Source organism: Chiloscyllium punctatum, chromosome 5 (assembly GCF_047496795.1).
Source record: "Chiloscyllium punctatum isolate Juve2018m chromosome 5, sChiPun1.3, whole genome shotgun sequence".
NCBI lineage: Eukaryota > Metazoa > Chordata > Chondrichthyes > Orectolobiformes > Hemiscylliidae > Chiloscyllium > Chiloscyllium punctatum.
In genome coordinates, this window is record NC_092743.1 from 113,635,259 (window position 1) to 113,643,015 (window position 7,757).

Below are 7,757 nucleotides of genomic sequence, written 5' to 3' on the forward strand. Positions count from 1 at the left end.
AGGAACTTATCCCCACTAAAAGAAATGAAAATTCAAATGATAGAATAAATTGAGAAAGATGAGAAAGAAAACATTTAGCAGTAGAGTTTTCAAGAAATTCCATTTTACTATAATTTAATGAAGTAGTCACAGAACCAGACTTGCGATTTGTATTTCAAAATTAACTATGTACCTCATCAACTTTATTACATCAGAAAGAAGAATTTGATCAAAATACTGCAATAATCATACACTTAACATGGGGCAAACATTTTAAAGTAAGTAGTAAAACTGCTTCTAATTTAGAAAAAATATTAATACATGTTTTTAAATTTCTAATTTATTTTTATTGATAAAGGCAAAGTTCAAAAACTATTAAAAATAAGAAGTTATAATTAAAAATTCTAGAGTTTAATTTCCTCGGCTATGCCATCAAGCATTCTAATTGAGCATTGCGTTGCGTGGTTAAAAGAGAAGGGAAACATGGTAAAACGTTTAAATATCAGGAGAGGGATAGACTGACCATCCACCACACCCACCACCTCCACCCTTGTATTCAAACGGTCTAATCAGACAGAGCTTACTTTAATGTAATGGTCTTACAGATGAATTACATGACTGATATTATACCACAAAAAGTTATGACTTCAGAATGGAATGCATAAAGGTTTTAAAATATCGCGTGCTGGTCATTATGAGAGACTTCACTGCACAACGGTCAGGTATGATATACTGACAGAAACCTGAAGAGCTATCCAAACTCGGTGTCATGCAATGTCAGTGCACAGTTTCACTGACTGCTGCTTTTTCTCTTTGGTCAGTAGGACATATAATGCATAGATACTTGACAGTTGGATCAGCTGAAGATATCAAGCTAACAATCGTGTGAAAAATAAGATATTTATTCAGCAACAAAAAGATCAAGGACTGCAAAAGTAACCTGGTCCATAAGTCCTCTGCAATAAGTAATGGCTGCCTGCCAAATATCAAACAATTCAACTAAGCTCAAACTCAGCTCCTTTTATCCTGAAACCAAGTTTTTAGGATGTTATCTCTGAACCTTCAGGCTTGACGATGCATTGTTCAGTCAGACTTTCTGGGATATCCCTCCTGGTCTCCTGGTCAATGTCCTAATCCTCATCCTCAGCTTGATCCTCAGAAAATTGTGAGAACTAATAAGAAAAAGGAGTACACGTTGAATGGCAGAACCTTGGCAAGTACAAAGGGTCCAAGGGATTTTAGTAAGCATGCCCATAGATCTTTGAAGGCAGCAGGACAGGTAGATAAAGTGGCTAAGAAGTCATAAGGGATATTTGCCTTTATTAAGAATATTCTGGAGAGACTGAATACAAGACCAAAAATAGAAATTGCTGGAAAAACTCAGCCGCTTCTGAGGAAGGGTGACTCAACTCAAAACGTTAACATTGTTTCCTCTCCACAAATGCAAAGATAGACATTGCTGGAAAAGCTCAGCAGGTTTGGCAGCATCTGTGGAGAGGAATCAGTGTTAATGTTTTTGGTCGAATACCCTACTTCAGAACTGGTTCCTCAGAAGCTGCTGAGTTTTTCCAGCAATTTCTACCTTTGTTTCTGATTTACAGCATCTGAAGTTCTTTCAGTTTTTGTTGACTAAATACAATAGCAAGGAGTTTATGATGGCGCTGTATATAATGTTAGTTAGGCCACAGCTCTGGTTGCCACACTGGAGAAAGGATGTGATTGCACTAGAGAAGGTGCAGAAGAAATTCATTAGAATATTGCTTGGGCTGTAGTGACTCAGCTATGAGTAGAGACAAGGTAGACTTGGATTGTCTTCCTTAGATTAGAAAAGGCAGAAGGGGTATCTGCAGCAATGAGTTTCACAGATTCACCACCTTTTAGCTGAAGAAATTCCTCCTATTTTAGTTCTAAAGGATGGTCCCTTCAACTGAAGGCTGTGGCCTCATATCTGAGTCATCTTACTTGTGGAAACATCTTGTCCAAGTCCACTTGATCCAGGCCTCTCAGTATTCTATAAATTTGAATGAAGTCCCCCAACATCCTTCTAAACTTCATCAAGTACAAACCAAGTGTCCTCAACCACTTCTCAAATGACAAGCCCTTTATCCCTGGGATCATTCTTGTAGACCTCCTCTGGACACATCCCCCCACCCCCGTGCCTTAGTTATGGTGCCCAAAGTGGCTCACAATATTCCATATGCAATCTGTCCAGAGCCTTATACAACCTCAGCAATACATCTCTACCCTTGTATTCTGCTCTTGAAATGAATGTCAACATTGCAATTACCTTCTTAACTGCCCCTTAACTTGCATGTTTACCTTAAGAGAATCCTGAACTAGGGCTCCTATATACTTTTGCCTTCAGCCTCCAGCCTCCGATGCTCCAGGGAAAATAGCCCCAACCTACTCAGACTTCTGAAGTCTTTCTTCATTTATAAATTTGTCAATGCCTGTATTCTTCCTACCAAAATGTATAATTTCACACTTTGCCACATTGTATACCATCTGCCATTTTTTTATCCACTCTCCTAAGCATGTCCAAATCCTTCTGCAGCCTCTCTGCTTCCTCAACACCAACTGTGCTTCTGAATACAAGCCCCACTCCAGATCACACAGTTCAGTGTTAACGGGGCAGAATATTCTTAATCATTACCAGCACTGTCCTTCAGACAGTCAAAGAAATTGGCAGTGAGGGCCATAGATCTGTGGTCTCTTCACTTCCTCCACCTCTTTGATGGATCTTCACCTGCTGCGTCTCCTTCCAGATGCTGTGTGGCAGTCAGTAAATTCTGTTTCCCTTGCTGAGATCTTTGATGAAGTTTCAATTATTGTCTTGTTCTACATTGTCTTAATACTTGGATTCAGACCACAAGGATACCAGCCATGGTGATCTCCATGTGAGGTGCATAAGCATATAATTTGGGGGGCATGTCAGGAAGATAACACAATCCGATTGAAAGAAATCCTAAACACTCATTTCCGAAAGAGTCATCATTATTCTTCCATAAGAAACTCTGGGATATGTCACTTTGTCCAATTTGACACTGGACAACCAACACTTGGGGAAAGTAGCTGCAGGAACTTGAAAAGTGATTGCTACACTGGCAACAAATGTGAATCTTTCCATAGATCACAGCCATTAGTGGGAATGATTCCTGATGCTGGATGGTGTAGTCAAGATTGCTTGGGGAAAGGATTTGGACTCTACATATTACGTTATGCCTCAGACACAAATAGCAACGTAGTACACTAGGTGGTCTTCAATGGCTTTTGCTCTTTTGATTGGCCTCACATTGCTCGAAATTAAAGTCCTCTCCCTCACAGAACGAAGCACTCTGATTTTCATCTACATTGCACACTTGTTATTTACAGCACAATAAAAGGAAACAAATGTCTCTGCTCACGTAATGAGTCTCAAGGTTGGCATTTTATTCTGGGTGACTGTCCCCCAAAATGTACAGATTCACTCTTGGTAGCTTTCCTGTCTTGACCATCGGCTTTGAACTTCCCTATGTTCCCACCCAACCTCTATCTTCATCTCCCCACTTTACATCTGCCTCCCCCCAGCCATTAGCATAGTAACTCAACATACTAGATAATAGTAGATTTGCCTCTCCATGGAAACCAGGGTGCTGCTGACTGTTAATAAAGCGATAGCGTCTTAGAGATGTACAGGATGGAAACAGACTCTTTGGTCCAAATCATCCATGCTGACCAGATTTCCTAAATAAATCAATTCCCATTTGCCAGCATTTGGTCCATATCGCTCTAAACCCTTTGTGATCACATATCCATCCAGATGCCTTTTAAATGTTGTAATTGTAACAGGCTCCACCACTTCCACTGGCAGCTTATTCCATACACGCACCACCCTCTGCGTGAAACAAGTTGCCCCTTAGATCCCTTTTAAATTTTTCCCCTTTCACCTTTAACCTACGCCCTCTAGTTTTGGACTTTCCCATGCCAGGGGAAAGACCTTGTCTATTTACCCTATCCAAGCTTCTCAGGATTTTATAAATGTCCATGAGCTCACTCTTCAGTCTCTGATGCTCCAGGGAAAATAGTCACCGCTTATTCTTTATCGGTCAAACCACCTCCCCTACCCCCACAAAACCCTGGCAACTTCCTTGTAAATTTTATATGAACCCTTTCAGGTTTCACAATATCCTTTCTAAAGCAGGGAGGCCAGAACTGCATGCAGTATTCCATAAGTGGCCTAACCAATGTCCTGTAGAGCCACAACATGACCTCCAAACTCCAACACTCAATGCACTGTAATGACTATGCTCTTCCTCCATTTTCCCTGAACCTTCAACACTCTGTTGTCATCCCCTCATTATGTATTGAATTGGTCTCTTCATAATTGTTATCTCCTCTGCATCCTAATAAACTGCTTCTAATCTTACAATTAAGTACCCCAACTTGCAGCACACATCAATCGTCTTCCCCTTGACTTTTAGAGGACAGAACCCCAGCACTGACCTTGGCCTACCCCCTAAGGTGACTTAGAGGGATAGTACTAAATGATGAGTAACCAGACCCCAACTGATACCTGCATTGTTTCCTGACTGACGTTTTGCAACCCCACAGGCTAGGTTCACTGGACCCATAGGATCTGACTGTGGCCCATTCCCTGAACTGTAGAGCTACTGACCCTTGACCCTGACCACCCTGAGCAGTTTATGGGTTAAGCCCAAGTGCCTGGATTGACTGGAGGCTGGTCTTGACCGACTCGCCCTGAAAAGTGCCTCCCTTGACTTGACTATGACTACTCCACTTAGACTTCAGGACATGGCTACTTGCTTAGAGGACAGGCTGACACATTGTGCAGGAGTGATACTGATGTATCACAGTGCTGTAACATGTCTACCCCCTTGACTGATCACTGTTGGCAACAATGACAAGCTGCCTGGCAAGTTTTGTGATTTACATATGAAAGAAGTGAAACTATTATGGTATTCTAACAGATGAAAGATTCAACAAACAATCAAGGTATTTTTCATGTATAATTTCAATTACATCCACACTGGAAACTTTTGCTATAAATTCTGTGTCTTACAATTGTGTCCTCCACAACCACCTGATGAAGGAGCAGCGCTCTGAAAGCTAGTGTGCTTCCAATTAAACCTGTTGGACTATAACCTGCTGTTTTGTGATTTTTAACTTTGCCTGGCTTTGTGTCTGCACTGAACAGTAAGGCAAGATAGGACTACAGGCTGAGGGGGGAGAAGCTCAAAATGGCAAGGCAAGGTAAGGCAAGGCAGCAATGCTGTAAGTGTCCATATCAGCATAAAGTGAGTGACCATTAAGGGACTCAGCCTTTAGATGCACCCTGATCAAAACCTTGAGTTCAGTGTCTGCCCAATGAGCAAAAGTGTTCTTGCAGCAGCATTCTAATGAGACGTGCCAGTGTTCTCCAAAGTGCAGCATTGAACTACTGTCAGTGTGTCAGAAATGTTCCATGAGGGTGTGATGAGGGTAGTATGGTCCAATGCCAAGGTTTGTACAGTATAATACAATATCCTTTTATTGCCACATGTACTCCATGATAGGAGGACAGTGAAAAGCTTTTACAATGTCTGCCTTCCTATGGCGATATCTTAGGTACAAGTACCTAGGTACAAATCTTGGATACAGCAGAGGAATAAAAGTAGTTGTGTTACTTACAGAGTTGAAAAGTAAGTTAAAAATAGGACATCATTAAAGGGTTGACAACTACAGTAAGGCAGGAGATTTCAAATAAACAAGACATTGCAGCAATTCAGCATAGGGTGTCCATACGTTGCCTGACCACCTGTGCCGGACCCCAGTCCAATAGCAATCCCTGCTCCACTCCAAGCCTCCTGCTCACTCTGTACCGGCACTCAGCTGCTCCAAGGTAAGTTCCAGGACTGCCTCCCCTGCGCTGGTCTCCGTCCGGGACTCACAGCCTGTGCACTGCTCCAAGGCTATTTCCCTGCACTGCTCTGGGGTTCACACACCACACACTGTACCAGAGCTCACTGCCCACATGCTGCTCCAGGGCTCGCAGCTCGTACTCTACCAGGACTCACTGCCCACAGTGTTCTGGGGCATGTATCCCACCTGCTGTACCAAGGTTCGATGCTATGGGGACTTGTTGCCAGCGCATGTCACTGCTTCAGGTATCGCCTCTGGTACTGAGGGGAGAGACAAAGATAAAAAGAGAGAAAAGAAAGGAAAAAGAAAGAAAAGGAACAAGCAGAGTGGAGGAGCTCCACAAGAGAGTCCTACTCAGCCGCCATCTTGTTAGATCATGCACTGGGGTGAGTATGCAGTCTTGCCCATGGAATGGCTGAACTGAGATGATCATGCCTGATGTCCAAGGTGAAGGTCTGAAGAAGCAGCTTGTAGAGTTGGCAGATACCTCCTCTGACTTTCATATTGGGAATTGTCACAGTGTAGTTTGTATCAGGTGGGAGTGAAAATGGGAAACTGCATATTAATGAGGTAAGTGTCAGCAATAATGAGATGTTAACACATGCTAATACTTGAAAATAGGCCTCTCACCAGCCAGTAGCAAGAATATCTTCTAGATATTTAACATCCTTGGCTAGAAAATGGTCATTTTTTATCTCAACAATGAGAAGCTCCTTACAGGCCATGTCATCCCATTTTCCAAAATTTTGTGACATGGCCTACTCAAAGTTATGTATTAAATATTTTAATATAACCATAGTAACCTTCACGATTTTTGTTAGCGGTGTTATGATGGCTGAAGCTTTCACAGAAATACAGAAAAGATTGGCCCATGTGATTCAGAGGCTTGGAAGTTACTGCCCTCTGTGTCCAGCCTACGTGGTGCTTGTTTTTGGAATGTAATCAACTCATAAAACTGTACTTATTGCCTCTCTCTCGTGGCTCCGAGTAGCCAATACTTTTCTGTGAGTGATGAGGTAAACAACTAACTGGATTACTAGCTCATATCAAATAACGTCCATGAGAGACTCCTGAAGGCCAAAGCAGACTTCACAGGTTCCTTGAAGGACCAGGACAACTATTTGGAATTTTAAACACACCTTACCATGCCATGGACAACCAGATTTATGGAATATAATGATTTGCCACGGTGGAATTAAAACTCACTACATCTGGATTGAAAGTACATCCCTATAATCATACACTATTGATGTATGTAATTGCTAGTAATTGTATGCCACTTCATTTGTAAACGTTTCCTATTGTGTCAAGAAAATCATTTGATACAGATATTTGAAATACATTGAAACATCAGTTTGAATACTTTATCATCACATAAAATAGAAAGAAAGCTACTTGTCCCAAAGTTATTTTCATTTTATTATACCTACTGAGACGTCACTAAGATTGTATATGTAACCAAATGGCCACAAAAGGAAGTGCAAATATTTCTATTTAAATAAACAGATAAAAATGCACTTTAGCCGAACAATCCATGACTAGACAAGAGCTTATTGAATCAGTTGGTACATTCTACTAGACACTCTGTAAATTTCATAGCATCCACAGTCCTTCAAACATATAGTTCAGAAATCTTAATCCATAGAATTGCTCATGTTATACAATATTTTCTCGAGAAAGGGAATATTTCCAATGTTACTCATTGGATTAGAACCTTTACTGCTGCTCAAACCCATGTGTTAAATATTTTGATGTAACCACAGTAATCTTGCAATATTATTTAAACAGTGGTTATGATGGCTGAAGCTTCCACTGAAATGCAGAAAAATAAGAAGTCACCTAAACCATCAAAACAAGACATGTAGTGGAAAGGACTGTAT